Below are 14,518 nucleotides of genomic sequence, written 5' to 3'. Positions count from 1 at the left end.
CTGAATTTGGACACAACGATAGTTAAGCGCCCCCTCCCCCGCGTCATGTCCTGCGAAATAGGAGGGAATTTCGCATCCATTTGGGTCTAGTGGTCTAGTGAGTTCTACTTGGTTTAAGTTTAGATGAACGTCTCTAGCACTTCCGAAGCTGCACTGGTTTTTTTCTGTTTTTTCTATTCTGTTTTTTTTTTCGGACTTGCAGACCATTTATTTTTCTGTGGTTTCATTAACTGTCCTTGGTTCTTGCTATAAGTCGTGAATGTACACATATTTAAGGACCCTTGCCACTATGCTTAACATTTTCGCGGCGCCTATATTACTTTAAAAGACAAGTGTGGTTGTCAGGTATTGGGGTAGTCACATCCCCGAGACATTTTTCTGCGACGTATATATTCGAGGCGAAACCGCATTCGTTGTACGTGCTGCAAGACGAACCCAACCCCTCCCTCTGCCAGTATCACGTCTAAACGAGGCGAAAAAAGAATTACCTTGTGCCCGACGTGTTCGGGGGTGACAGTGGTGATATGCTGCTGCCGTCGATGACCCCTACATGCGAGAGCAGTAAGGAAGCGCGCAGAACCGCATCCCCCGATAGCTTTTTTTGCTAGCGTTCGAGCACTCTACCAAGCCCGCAGATGTTTTTTGAAGTACCCTAAACAGACTATTCGCTTACAGATGTGACAATAACACGTTGTGTAGGGCGCAGAGAGGCAAAAAAGAAGGACCAAAACATTGCACCCAGCCACCAAAACATTGTAAATCAGCCACCCAGCGCTCATGCTGTATACGCCGCGGAGGAGCGGCGGCAGGCGGCGCAGCCATCGCGAAGCTCGAGACGTTTACACCGAAATTTCTCGAAGAGGCTGTGGTACGCGTATTTCCGAGCTCGAAAGGCTGTGCTTCTGCTGTCAGTAACCCCATTCAACAAACCTTGGGCATAAACATTTAGGGTATTCTTTGCAAATTACTCAGTTATTCGCATGCCTGGACCTATGTTTTTACCGAAACGTCCGTGCACCAAGACGTCCACGTGCGGAAAGGATCGTGTGCTCAAAATACTCTACCGAAACGCCTTGTACCGAAAAGACGGTAGGCGAGAACGAGGCTTTTAGTGTATGACAGCTTTTAGGTCCAGAAAGCTTTCTCAAATACCTCTAGAAAAACAAAGAAAATGAATTGAAATGAAATCAAATGCTGCCAATCATACACGGCGAGGCTGCCCGTTCATCCCTGCCTTTCACGAGTTTATTACATTCCGTAGGCAGATGAGGTTGAGGTCCCGGCCGTAGGTTTTCGACGCCAACATGGGCAGCAGCTTGGTTTAACGGCGCCCCTGAAAGCTGTGGGCGCGGGGCTGCAGCAGCTCCTACCTTAATCCGGCACTGCCCGGATTAAGGTGGGGGCTGCCACAATGCCACAATGCCATAATGCCCAACTGCCATCAAACGAGAGATCTGATTGTAGGGTTTAACGCGCCGACTCAACGCAGGCGATGAGGAGCGCCGTAGTGGAGGGCTCCGGATTAATTTTGACCACGTGGGGATCTTTGCCGTGCGTCGAAATCTCGCACACACGGGCGTTTTTGCTTTTCGCTTGCATCAGAACAGCGGCCGCCGCGGCCAGGAATCGAACCAGGGAGATTTCCTGCACACTATGTGGTACTGCACACAAAATACCATCATAAAGAACATAACACCGAACAACATACCCACGGCACAATGGGAGGCCACCCTGCTTAACCCGCAAGCTTGCCAGAATAGGCTACCGGACCGGGCTGCGAGAGCAACTCGTCGGCCAACGGAAGTCCCGGACGAGAGGGCCCGGCCTTCCTCACTCAATAAGAAGCACAACGAAAATAAAGCTTCTCTCCCTCCCCCCCCCCCCCCCCCCCCTCTCTCTCTCTCTCTCTCCTCTCTCTCTCTCTCTCTCTCTCTCTCTCTCTCTCTCTCTCTCTCTCTCTCTCTCTCTCTCTCTCTCTCTCTCTCTCTCTCTCTCTCTCTCTCTCTCGGTCCTTCTTGCGCACACGTCGTCCTAATCGCCTTCGGGGATTCCCCCTTGAACTATTACAGTGATAGCGTGTTCAGAAGTTTTGTTTGCGGAGTATAGTTCAAGGTAGCATCGACGGGGCCTAAACAAAGACTACGCGATGGACCTTATATCTAGTGGTTCGCTAAAAGAAGATCTGTATTTCATTATTTGAAACCGTAAATAGACCGGAAATTCTGGTAAACGCTTCCGGTTGCATAGTTTCGCATTTGTTAGGAGATGGTACATATTCATGTATTGTTGCATTAGATATCAAATATGTATTTTAAAATGTATCAATGGAATTCATTCGTAAGGGGAAAACTTCGTTCGCTTGAGCTGATAGAAATTTCCTTCCTCCCTCAAACACTACTTGGAGCGAGTTATTGTGGCATCTAACGCAGCACACTAACGTCAGGAAACACTTAGTGGAGTCTTTTAACAGCAGAGCGGTTTAGTCCAACCCAAATCCGTCCGGCGGATACAGCAAACCCCGAGTGCACGTGAGCACGTGCCTCGCAGCGACTGCCAGGCGTCGTCCAGTCTTGTGCTTGGGCTTACGCCACATGAGGAGCTCCCGCCTTCGTCGTCGTCGTCGTGCAGCGACTGAAGCGCCATGGGTCTGCCTCGCCGAAGACGATGACGACAAATCTGTCAAGCCATCCCTTCACAATACATACATGGAGACGGCTACGTGATCAGCTGGCAAAGAAGTGGAGGTCTACCGAGGCGAGCACGCGCTACGAAAAGTTTTGCCCTACCCGGCTGCGTATTTACAAACGCTCCGCTGCACAGAGCACCTACGTGACATGTCTGTTTGCGCGATTGAGAAAGGTAATTAAACGTGGTCATTAGCTGCGTCCCAAACCTAAAGCGACATAAAACATATCAAATCACAATTATTAACAAAAACAACACGTAGATTTGAGTTAAGAGAAAAAAATTAATTTAGAAAAACATTAAGCAATAAAAAAAAACAAAGATATACACCTGCTGGGGCTGGAACCCAAGCCGTCTGGGCCAGTACTCAGTAATTTACATCGAGGCTACAGAGCCAAGACGGTGGGCTCGCTTTAGCAGGTGCTCAAAACAATAGCGGGCGCAGTGACATCACACATATCACGTGGTTGCTCTGTGCAGCGAAACATTTGGAAGCACACACCCTACCCGGCTGTGCCATCGGAAGATGACGACGAAAGGGATGGCGACGATTGATACTGAATAAAACACTGCTTACATACTTTAATGGTATTTGCTTTACAGTGCCGTCCAAAACGGTTTTCCTCTGCTTAGGTCCGGCTGCTCCCTCTCTCCTGGGATCCGCTGTCAGTGTGGGGAGAAGCTAGGTCGAACCCCAGCTCTGCTGTTTTTCGATCTTTACACCCCTAGTGCAAGCTGCGCGAATTTCTTTACGTGCACGTAGCTGACATACCATATGGGGCAAGTTGCAAGACTGGGTTTGAGTAGAAACCAGAGCACGGAATAGGAACAATTGAAAGAGACGATCGATAGTCGTTCTGTTGTCACCTCCGTTCCTAAGTGCACAGCCGGTTTCGTTTGTAGCCCAGGATTTTGAATTAATGCGTCGTTCAAAAGGTAAAAAGGTAAAAACAAAAAAGCAGTGTTTTTAATGCTGGCCTGGCGATACTTAGCAAGTGTTTATACAGGTAGACGGCAAGGAATTCAGAGAACTAAAACAGCTCTGCTAGCTATGATTCAACCCGACGTCTGGTCCATTAAAAGATTAATGGTCCAGACATTAAAGGTACGCTGCACCGAAGAACGCTTCCGTAAGACACGCGCTCTTATCAGGTTTAAGCCCATCTGGGCTGGAAGTTGTACAAAGTGTTTTTTATCAACACGACGACCTCCGTTTGCTTGCAGCTCTTGTCGGGGGAATTCTCGCGAGACACTTCCCCGTCTGGAAGATCACATTCACCGCTTGCATCGTCGCCGCCGTCGCGGTTTGTTCGTGCTACTTCGCCACCGGGGTCACCTACTTGGCCCTCGTCTACGGAATCGTCCAGGGTACGTGTACGTCAGCACGGGCTCTTCTACGGGCACTGCCCCAACAAGTTCGCACTGAAATGCCTAATATAGCGGCTGGAAAAATAATACATGAAGTGACCCAAGAGTTGGGTGTGGTAAGGTTAGCGACACACACACAAAACGAAGAGAAAACAAAAATTCTGTGAGACAGACAGACAGGTACGTAGGTGCTGACTAACTAACTGATTGAGTGACTGAGAAAGAGAGATACTTTTTAAGATGTTAGCCTTTCTTGGGCTGCTTAAACGCGAAAATTTCGGTCTGTATATCGCCCTGCCGGCCCATTCAGTAGCCCGGCCATATCAAATCAGGTCAAATGAAATATTTCTTAGGACATAAATACATAAGCCCACGAGGCAAGGCAAATGGAGATCCATACGTCTCCTGACGGGGCCAACGCCTCCGTTTGCCCATAGGACAGCAGTGTACAAAGTTGTTGTCAATAAACACGATACATCAATCTCGGCAACAGTAATAATCAATACGCAGAGATGAACAACTTGAACATGAACAATTTGGAAGAATTCTTGAACGAGACGTTTATATAGAAAAAAACATTGCCAAACAACTTAGCCTGGTGGGGATCTTTATAAATATCAACATTGCTGAGCAAAAAGAAAAGAAAGGGCAAATTTGAGGCAATATAGAGGCATATTTGTTCCGTTTATTAAAATGCATGGGTGCTTGATTCTTGCGACAGAAAATAGAAAATAAGCATTGGAAAAAGTTTTGATCTCATAATAATGATGATGATGATCAGTGGCTCTCCCTTTGAAACGGGGCGTCGGTTGTCAGCAACCGACTTACCTGTTTTATTACGCTTACTTGCCCTACTCCCGGCTAACCTAATAGATTTGCTTCCTTCCTCCCATCTCCCCCTCCTCCCTGTTTTAAACTCATCGCCCCCACCCCCCCTCTTTTCTCCCCTCGCTGTTCTAAATTCTCATCCGCTGTCCCGAATTCTCATCCGTAATACACAGAGGCTCGCGGCGCCCCCTTGTGGCAATGTTCCAAGTTCAACAGTAAGAAGAAAGGGTTCCAGCTGATGGCACGAACAGCGCAAGGTGGCAAAACTAAATTGGCTTGAGAGACCCTCTACTTTCTTTATCGTGGGAGGTCTTTCGACGACATTTGCAACGAAGTGAGCAGATACGCGGCCAATCTCGTTTTTATTTTAACACGTTTACCGTCCGTCGTTGGTCCCGTTGCGTTTGTCCTGCTCATCAGAGCCTTTTCGTTTTGCAGGGCTTGGCGTCGGCCACCTTACCTTGTCGAGCACGGTGATCAATCAGCATTTTACCAAGTACCGCGCCGTGGCATCGGGAATCAACATGGCGGGCTACTCCATCAGCGGCCTTGTTTTCCCTCCCACGATGCAGTTTTTCTTCGACGAGTACGGCTTCCGAGGCGCTTTTCTACTTTCCGGAGGCACCATGCTGAACGCCGCCGCAGGGACGCTTCTGCAACGCATCCCACCACCTGTGCAATCGGAGACGATTATTAGGCAGACTGCGCAGGCTTGCGATGAAAGGGACTACAGTGGAGACCGTAGGGTATCTGCGCGGGACCTTTCAGAGAGGAACCGTGTGCCGGCGTGCTTAAACGACACTGATATCCATAAACCGCAGGACTCGCGTGTTTGCGAGATTAATGACGTTGAGAAGCCAAGTAGTTCCAGGCTTGTTGACACCCACTATCGTGGATACAGTGGCGTGGATGGTGTGGTGAACGAGGGGTTCGAACCCACTGAGCATACAGATGGAAACCCGACACTAAAGCATCTTAGCGAGCTTTCATGCAAGGGAGGCTTTGTGGGGCTTATGAAAGATCGGGTCACCCACAAAAGAAGACGAGCATTGTCAACACCGGAAGCCGTTTTTTCCTATTCGAGAAGCCGTTCGCGTGGAAGACACTGTTTGCAAAGCAAGAGCATCCCAACATCCTGCGGAGCATGGACCCACAACAACCATACAAGCAGGCGCCATGTTTGAGCAGCAGTCGTCTCGTTGCGAAGACTCGGAAACGTGTGCTCAAGTTTCGGTTGAGAAGATAGCACGAAGAACGGCAGGAGGAATGAAGCGAAGGCTACAAGCCACCAAAGAGCTGTTGAGCTTCCTCGGAATCATTCAATACTACGCCGTCCTATTCTCTAAGCTGGTGATTGTCACAAACTCGGCATTTTATATGACGGTGATCATCGACTTTGCTCTCGACTGCGGCATAGACAGGTGGAAAGCGCTCACTCTCATTTCGGCGTACGCAGCTCTGGACCTGACGGCCAGGTTTAGCACAGGGTGGATAACGGACAGAGAGTTAATCTCCAGAAGCACGTTGATGGCCTTCTGCTTGACAGTGTGGACGGCCGCTGACTTTTGCTTAGCTTTTTTCAGCCCATACGCTGTGCTGCTAGCAGTGTCCGCCGTGGCAGGATGGTGCAATGGTTCGACGTTGCCAATGATCCCTGTCCTGTACATGGAAATAATGGACATCAGCCATTTCAGCGTCGCGTATGGGCTGGGCTCTTTTATTGCTGGCCTCACAGGACTGGCAAGGCCGGCCCTAACAGGTAAGTGATGCTAATGTCTAAGGTTCCTACTAACGCGAGCTTTCCGAACGGACGCCAAAAATCGGCCTGTCATTTACCCCTTGATTCTTTGTGTCTTTCATGCCTTATTCGCCTGCATCCGTCAGGATCTGACACGAACCTGATTCCTGAGTGTTTCCTCGCAATTATTTCTTGAGATCTTCCGCTTCTCGGTTATTTCTGTTTGTCACACTCAAAGGGATTCGCTTTCAACTACCAAGGACGCATATAAAATGGGTGTGGCTTTTTTTAGCTGCAACATATTTATTGTATCATGCATGCCGTAACGGGGCTTGAACTTGAGCGAGTTGGTCAGAACCGAACAGTGCCGGTGGAGAGAAAAGTCTCCAGGAGAGAAAAGTTTCTTACGTGCTTTGAAAGCGAAAGTCTGGGGTATTACTTTGGCGGGTGCCTTTCACATGCACGGGCGTGCGTCGAAACAGCAGCTACGCTATTTTAACGTCGTTCATCCATTTTAATCTACCATACTTCATCTTAATCTATCTTAATCCACCGTAATTCCCCTTAATCTACTTTATCTCTTTTAGTGGACGAAAATGTCTACCTTAGCTCATCTTAATTTCCCCTTACAAATTAATGTTATCAATCACGGATTAATCATTAATTAACTTTGGTAATCATTAATTGTCACTTTACACGACAGACATGCATTTGTTCTCTTCTGGACTTGCTTGCTTCAGTTTAGTTTTTGCATCATTTGTGTCAACGCTGAGGTCCTTCGAGGCCATCTTTATAATGAGACATAAGTGTTTTGCCTTTTAATAAGCACCAACGTACCACACTTCTGTTCTTCTGCACAGCTTATTGTGCCACATCGCGACCTCAACAAGCGGTGTGAAGGAATGTTGCACCGAGTGCGCCTGAATGTGGCCTTTACTCGGAGTTTTAAGTTTAAAATATGTTAGGACAATTCCCCCCTGTGCCGTACATGCGCTGTGAGTGAGACTGTATATCACTTATTGTGCGTCTGCCCTCGATTTGCTGCTGTGCGAAAAACTGCAGTAGGCTCCCTGTCTACTGTACGTCATGGAGGCAGGCTCGAACATCGTCATTTTCTTGGACCCTGGGCCAATAGCCCTGACAGTACCTTCGGTATAAAAGTTCTTCTCCAGTTCCTACGATACTCTAAACTGGACCAATCTCTCTAGATCATAGACAGCGCAAGTCTCTCACGATATGTACTGTTTGGCGCTGTGGTGTTCATATATTTATTTTTCTTGGGTTGGTGTTATTTTTTTTTTGCGACGTTTACTTTGAATTTTGATTCGGCGTTTACATTAACGATTTTCTTTTCTATTGCATTTGTCATGTAAGGACTCTGCTAGCGGCGTTCCCTTGTGTCTTTTATTTAACGTTTATTGTTTGGCTTCCTCCTTTCATACCCCTAATGTCCAAAATTCCCCACACCCCCCATCTGGCGTAGCAAGCCTTGTACCTAGCCTTGTCCAGTTTCCATTGAATAGCCCCCCCCCCCCTCCCCTCCCCCCCCCTCTCTCTCTCCCTCCCTCTCTCTCTCTCTCTCTCTCTCTCTCTCTCTCTCTCTCTCTCTCTCTCTCTCTATCTATCTATCTATCTATCTATCTATCTATCTATCTATCTATCTATCTATCTATCTATCTATCTATCTATCTATCTATCTATCTATCTATCTATCTATCTATCTATCTATCTATCTATCTATCTATCTATCTATCTATCTATCTATCTATCTATCTATCTATCTATCTATCTATCTATCTATCTATCTATCTATCTCGTCTGACTCGCATGCGTGCTGTCACCGGCTTCTTTTTCAGTCGCAGCCTCTTCCTTCTTGTCATCTTACTTTACCACTACACGTAACGGATAAAGAGGGGAATAGACGATTTTAGGGGAATCGCTGGTGGGGGGTAACAGGAGGATGATACAAGGGAAAGGGGGGGGGGGATGATGGAGGAAGCAGCATAGACAGGGCAGAGGGAATGTTACAACGAAGAAGGTTGAGAGGTATTCAGTGTGTTGGAGAGGTTTGAAAGGGGAGTGCGGCAGGGCAGAGAAAAGGGAGGAGTAGCAGCAGGACAAAGGGAAATAGATGGAGAGGGTTGGGAAGCGAGGGGGAAAAGGCAGAAAAGAAGAAAATACGTACAAGGAAAGGGTAAAAGGGTGAAGGTGTGAGGGGTAGAAGTTATGGAAAAGGACCGCCTATCGTTTTTTAACGCCATTTGAAGCATAGCAAGTGAATACGCGGCGAATATTTATTTTTTGCTAACCTGGTTGTCTTTTCCATCTGCAGGTTACTTCAGAGACATGCTCGGTAGCTACGCCGGCCTATTTATTCTTGTCGGTACCTGCACCGCCATTTCTGCAGTACGTTGGATCTGCGCTGCCTTGCAGGAGAAATGTTCACGGCACCGGCAGAAATAATAAACGAAAAACCCAGATTCTTGAAAACCGTGCTTGTGATCGCTGTTGTAAACAGATTCCTTTTATCCAAAACGGGTCTTGAGGCCTGAGGCTGATGCGTCATGACTTTGGACGTTGGAAAAGAATAAAGACTAGCCTGGGACCGCAAGTACGAAACTTGGTGAACACTGCGAGAACTCAGTTTGTTTCAGATGTCGCGGAGTCAAAAAGGTGTCGGTCTCACGGTAACAGGACAGATTCAGAAAGTTAAGAGGAATATTGGCCAGTTACCTCGTGAGAGAAGGCGTACGTTAGTTGAATAACTCGGCGCAGTATCGGGCAAACATTGTACGGTTGTTTTCACGCACATAAATAGTAACCACATCACATAGACTATTTCGTTTAATGCCAATGCGGCAAACGTACGTTCACACAAACGCACACAACGTCGCTTGGGCTCCGCTGAAGGCATTTCATGCCTAACCAAAATAAGGGTGAGGAGATAAATGCAGCAGAGCTCCGCTAACCCTGGGCTGCCCTGGCCGGCGAAAAGGGTGGGCATGGGGACCACGGACAGATCGCGGAGCCCGAGATAAGAAAAAAAGGTGTGGATGGCAATTGGTGCCTCACTTTGGAAACAAGAACAGGCAAAGAACGCGTCCTCCGACATCGTTCGGTTGGAAAATATATAAGACGATGTTGTCTCTAACAGGGATAGAATGTAACAACAAACAGCTGTACTCTTTGGAAGTGCAAAAAATGGCAAGGCTTGAGTTATACCAGGCACACTTTTTTCCTGTTACACGCTGTTACCTGTTACACGCTTACCTGTTACACGCTGCGAGCACAGTGTAATGAGGCATTTAGTTGAATTACTCGGAGCTCCGTCGTTTCGGAGAGAGAGAGATAACGATCTCTAATGAAGTCTGGCGATGTTAGCCGGGCTAAAATGCCTAACTTGCTGCGCCAGTTGATGACGTGATGAAGATGATGGCGATAGCCTTCGAGCGCACGGAGACGGTGAGTGATTCACCACGACTGGTCTAGACCTGTGTGTTGCAGGTACTCTGTCAGAGCTTTTGTAGCCCGTAAAGCGCGTTTGGGGCAAGCCCATGGTCCTAACACGTCCTTTAGCTGAACGTCCACGGGAAGCGGCAGTCCCAAAGACACTGCGAGGGACACTCTTTGAGCACTGAATCGAGCACATTCACAGAGCAGGTGCTGAAGGGTTTCTCGCACATCACAGTGCGGGCAGAGTGGCGACGTAGCTGCTTTCGGATAGCCTCAAGGCTGGAAAGGGAAACTTCTTTAGCGCGGGTAATTTATGCGTATCCCCTACTCAAGCCTTTTGCCTCAGTGCAAGGGTTGTAAGAAAGCAATTCTAACTTCTCCAAAGCACCCATTTTTTCTTGGAGGAATATTGCATTACGACGTGATTAAGGCTACGATCGAGTTTGAATAGTGTCGTCCTATCTTATGCGCAGCAACTATACTTTTGGGTTGTAGATACTTGTAAAAAAAAGCACTGCCTGACTGATAAGATGTCTGGTGAAGTAGCAGGGGAGCATGGTTGTCCTGCATCACAATTTCTTTATAGTCTTAATAAGCCCTCTAGGTTTAAGCGTGGCGAATGGTTTAAAACATCCCGACGAGCTCGTTAAAATTCATATTATCTTCGGAGCATATTATCGATTCATTTTGCTATCATATCTTGCACATGTGGGGTACACCGATCTGCGTGAACCGTCGCTAGGGCTCCGCAACAAACCACCGATGGCACAAGATGATGTGGGCCTAGTTTATAGGCTTTGTGAGGCTTTAGAAGGACCATGAAGACAAAATAACAGTTTGTTTTATTCACACGATTTGGTGTTTTATAGTGCCACCAACGCTTGTCCGGCCGCAAACGATGCTTTATTCACTGAAAAATTCAACATTTTAAGCCAAATTTTAATCTGTGTGTTTCTTGGCGTCATCGACTAAGTCCTATGGGATTGCGCCTAAAATGAACGTTAATATATTGAGTAAGGCTGCTGCGAACAACAAAACGCCTAGATTGCACCTTATGCCTTCATAGATGGCGCGGCGATACCGCTCAACGACCGCTGCCCGCACTTGCTCTGTTTCTGACCGGATTTGTGCCTGGGGCACTTTTGTTACGGTTGTTAATACTCGTTAAGGCGAACTCGGTTGTCACGAATTTTATGCTTGAGAAAAACAACACTTTTACTCTCTTAACGAACAAAATGCAAGAAACGTACGCTTAAGACGAATTTCTGATAACATGAACAAATTTTGACGGACCCTTTGAGTTCGCCCGAACAGGAGTTTACTGAAACCATTCATGAAAAATTGGGCATGCTCGCCAAATAGGGTCACGTAAATGGCGATGTTGCTTATGCCAGTTGGCCACTGTCCTGTCAGACAAGCCCAACGTGCTCCCGACGGCTGTGCCGCTTTGGCCAAGCACAGTGCGCGCAGTACGCACTGGTGCTTCCATTTTTTCGTGTTAGTTCGTTACTTTCATTGTTTTAATCTACCATCCTTACTGCTATAAAAAGAATGTGCCCTAAATTAAGCGCAAATAGCTTCTTCTGCAAGCTTATAATCACTGCTTAATTTGCGCTTGATTTTGCCAGCGTTAACCAATCGCAAGGAGCTGCCCATAATATGTCACGAGTGCAGTGCGGAAAAGTAGCTCGCGTTCCTATCCTATATTTTTCTCATTATACAGCTTATTTGAGTGAAGTTTGTGTTACGATTGGTGTCAGGGTTATTCCAACGAGGCAATCTTTCTAATGCACAAAACTTGCATTTTATCTCTACGGCCCCTTTCACACATGAAAACAAAGTTTTAGGGCCAGATGTGTCATGTATAACCACTGCATGCAAAGTGCCGCGTCGTTCTTTTATTCGGAGGTGTCTTTCTCTGCCAGCAAAAATTCGCCAGTGGCTATTGCTGTTTTGTTCAGGAGCTAGAAGTACCCACGTAGATGAACTGCTACAGCAGCAGGTTTCTTTTTGGCATAATATCGACGTTACGCATATTTGGACATAAAGCTTTGCGGTTGCAACATGGACATTTTCTTGCGATAACGGTCTCTGTTAGCACAATTCTTGTTTGGAACATTTAGATGAATTTCACTGACAGATCAATCAATAAGAAACAATTTAACTATCCTCAATGAACCAACACTCATCAAATTAATGCCTAATTTTAGGAATTGTGAACTGCTCAGTATACGTGGTAATAATGCTTTCAAGGAGAACCTAAGGGGAGTAGTAGACAGAAATTCATAAAGAACACAGAAGAACCGGACGAGAATCAGTGCGAACATCATAAAAAGTAGCAAAGGGTCAGGTATGGCTATAAAGACGGAAACGGCTAGTAGTATGCCGGTAAGGAATTTAATCACTTTTATCAGTGCGACTTTGCCAGACAGAATCGCAGCAGCGCATGGGTGTTTTAATCAACAAAGCAAAGTCAAGGACCGCCGGTTATAGCTTTGTATCTCTACGCTCAGAGACAACGACATGGCTGTACTTCAACAGTAGTGCGAAAGGCGTATCCTTAAATTCTTTTAGCCTCTTACCGAGTACGTGCATTGTTTTACGGCATTTGCTCCGATCTTTTACTTGGCCTTGTACAGACAAAAGGGACATGACTGATGTTTGCGTCGAGTGTCACTATATAGAGCTTGATTCTTGAGCCAGCCACGTCATACCGGCTGTGACAAGTTGAATCTCTGAGCCTACCTGTAAACCAAATTCTCGAGCGCTATACGCCGACGAGTACAGCCGAAATGTTTCGCCAATGTTGAACGTATGCGAGAAATTGACGTCATTTGACAAAAAAAAAACTGATCTCTCTTACTTTGACCTCTACATCCTCTGGACGCCGCACCCCTGGCCTCTCGTCCCTCGGGCAAAATGAGGCAGCTCACGCCGCCGCCCGCGTTGTTCCACAACGGGAATTTCCCTCAGAGACAGAACCCACGGTCCGGCCTCCTACACCTCCCGCTGTTTCATCACGCTGCCACGACATCCTTCATCATTAACGCAACCTTCGCCTTACCATGCCCCAACCTCACCCTCAACTAGCCAAGGAGGAAGCACTCATCTGGCGTCGTTTACAAACAAACACCTATTACAAAGCACCCAGCCTCCACCCTATTTCTCCTATCAATGCCTCCTCACCTGTCACTTTTATGTACCTACCACATGAAGTGGCCTTGTAAAAACACCCCATTGCTCACTACCAATCCCAGCCCTTCTCCCGAGCAGTGAGAAGTCCTGCTGACCGGAGCTCACCACTCTGGCCAGGTCATTCTGGTCACCCGCGCCAGGGCTGCAACCAAGCCGCAATTGTAACTGGGTAACTGTCAGTTCAAAGAGATGTGCAAATGACGTGTAGTTGCCAACTGCCCGGTTTTACTTTTTTGGTTACCTGGTTTCAAGTTGTCAAAATATAACCAAACGCCTCAAGAACACAATTAACATGTAGGAGATTCTTAACAAAAATCCCCACACTACTCACATTACCTACGCGCTCGAAGGGGTAGCAGACTGCTTTTTATTTTCCAAGCACCCTCAGGAAACTCCTAAAGCGACTCAGTAGAGCGAAGAATTGCTCGCACTGGCACTCAGCATCCCACTTTTAAGTCAAAGCGGCTTACTTTTTTCTTCGCAGTAGCATCACCAGATGTAGTGGAGTAGCCATCCCGCTCCAACTTCGCGCGGTTCGATCTCTGAGGGTTTGAAGTCACTCTTGAATATCACTCATTATTGCTTGGGCGATAGGCGTATATATGCTAGGCGTTATGGACACGTAATCACACGCACGTGTTCTTAGGAGGGCATCCAGGAAGGGTCTGCATGCAGCCGTTTCGGAGAATACAAGCCGCGACGACAATGGCCACAACGCGGCTGTACGCCGAAGTGCGCCCGCCTATTCCTGTCCACTATCAGGGCACAAAACGACTTCAGAGATAAGAGTGTTTTTGCAGGTTTTTGCCCTGGAGGAATTGTACGCCTTAGTACACGCGCCGGTGCCGTTCAGCGTCGCGAGCCATAGATTCGACGCGAAGCTGGGTTGTCGCGGGAGCCTGTTTCTGGATAAACGTGTTCGCCATACCGATGCTTGGAGCCTCCGGGGTCATCTACGTGAACATCCTGAAGACCTTTGACGTGACTAGGGAACAGGCCTCGTGGCCCGTAAGCCTCACCTCTACGTTCTACTTAATATCAGGTATGGGCACGGTTTGCATGGCAAAGCGATATACTTCTTTGGTCTTCGTGTTACATTTGACAGGGTAGGCTGACATGTCAGGCACTCTTGCAAACACCGATTTGATCTTCGTCTTGGCATTATCTTGGCCACGTACTCAACTGTCCCTTCCAAGAAAGAGTTGTGAAGGGGCTGCCTTGTCGCCATAATTCCTCAGACAAAACAATGTT

At 47.3% G+C, this 14,518-nt stretch overlaps 1 pseudogene across 1 annotated transcript in view; it reads left to right on the top strand.

The window, feature by feature from the left end:
- Positions 1 to 9,106, top strand: part of LOC144174570 (monocarboxylate transporter 12-like) — a 33,984-nt pseudogene extending 24,878 nt beyond the window's left edge. The window contains exons 3-5 of the transcript XR_013323494.1: positions 3,910 to 4,053; positions 5,320 to 6,640; positions 8,952 to 9,106. The product of XR_013323494.1 is annotated as a monocarboxylate transporter 12-like (transcript). The remainder of the gene's footprint in view (positions 1 to 3,909; positions 4,054 to 5,319; positions 6,641 to 8,951) is intronic.
- The last annotated feature ends 5,412 nt before the right edge of the window (positions 9,107 to 14,518 follow it).

This window comes from Haemaphysalis longicornis, unplaced genomic scaffold (genome assembly GCF_048455015.1).
Source record: "Haemaphysalis longicornis isolate Haplotype H1 unplaced genomic scaffold, Haemaphysalis longicornis Haplotype H1 scaffold_3, whole genome shotgun sequence".
Lineage (NCBI taxonomy): Eukaryota > Metazoa > Arthropoda > Arachnida > Ixodida > Ixodidae > Haemaphysalis > Haemaphysalis longicornis.
The sequence above is the reverse complement of the archived record's forward strand: the minus strand, read 5'-3'. Positions and strand labels throughout refer to the sequence as shown.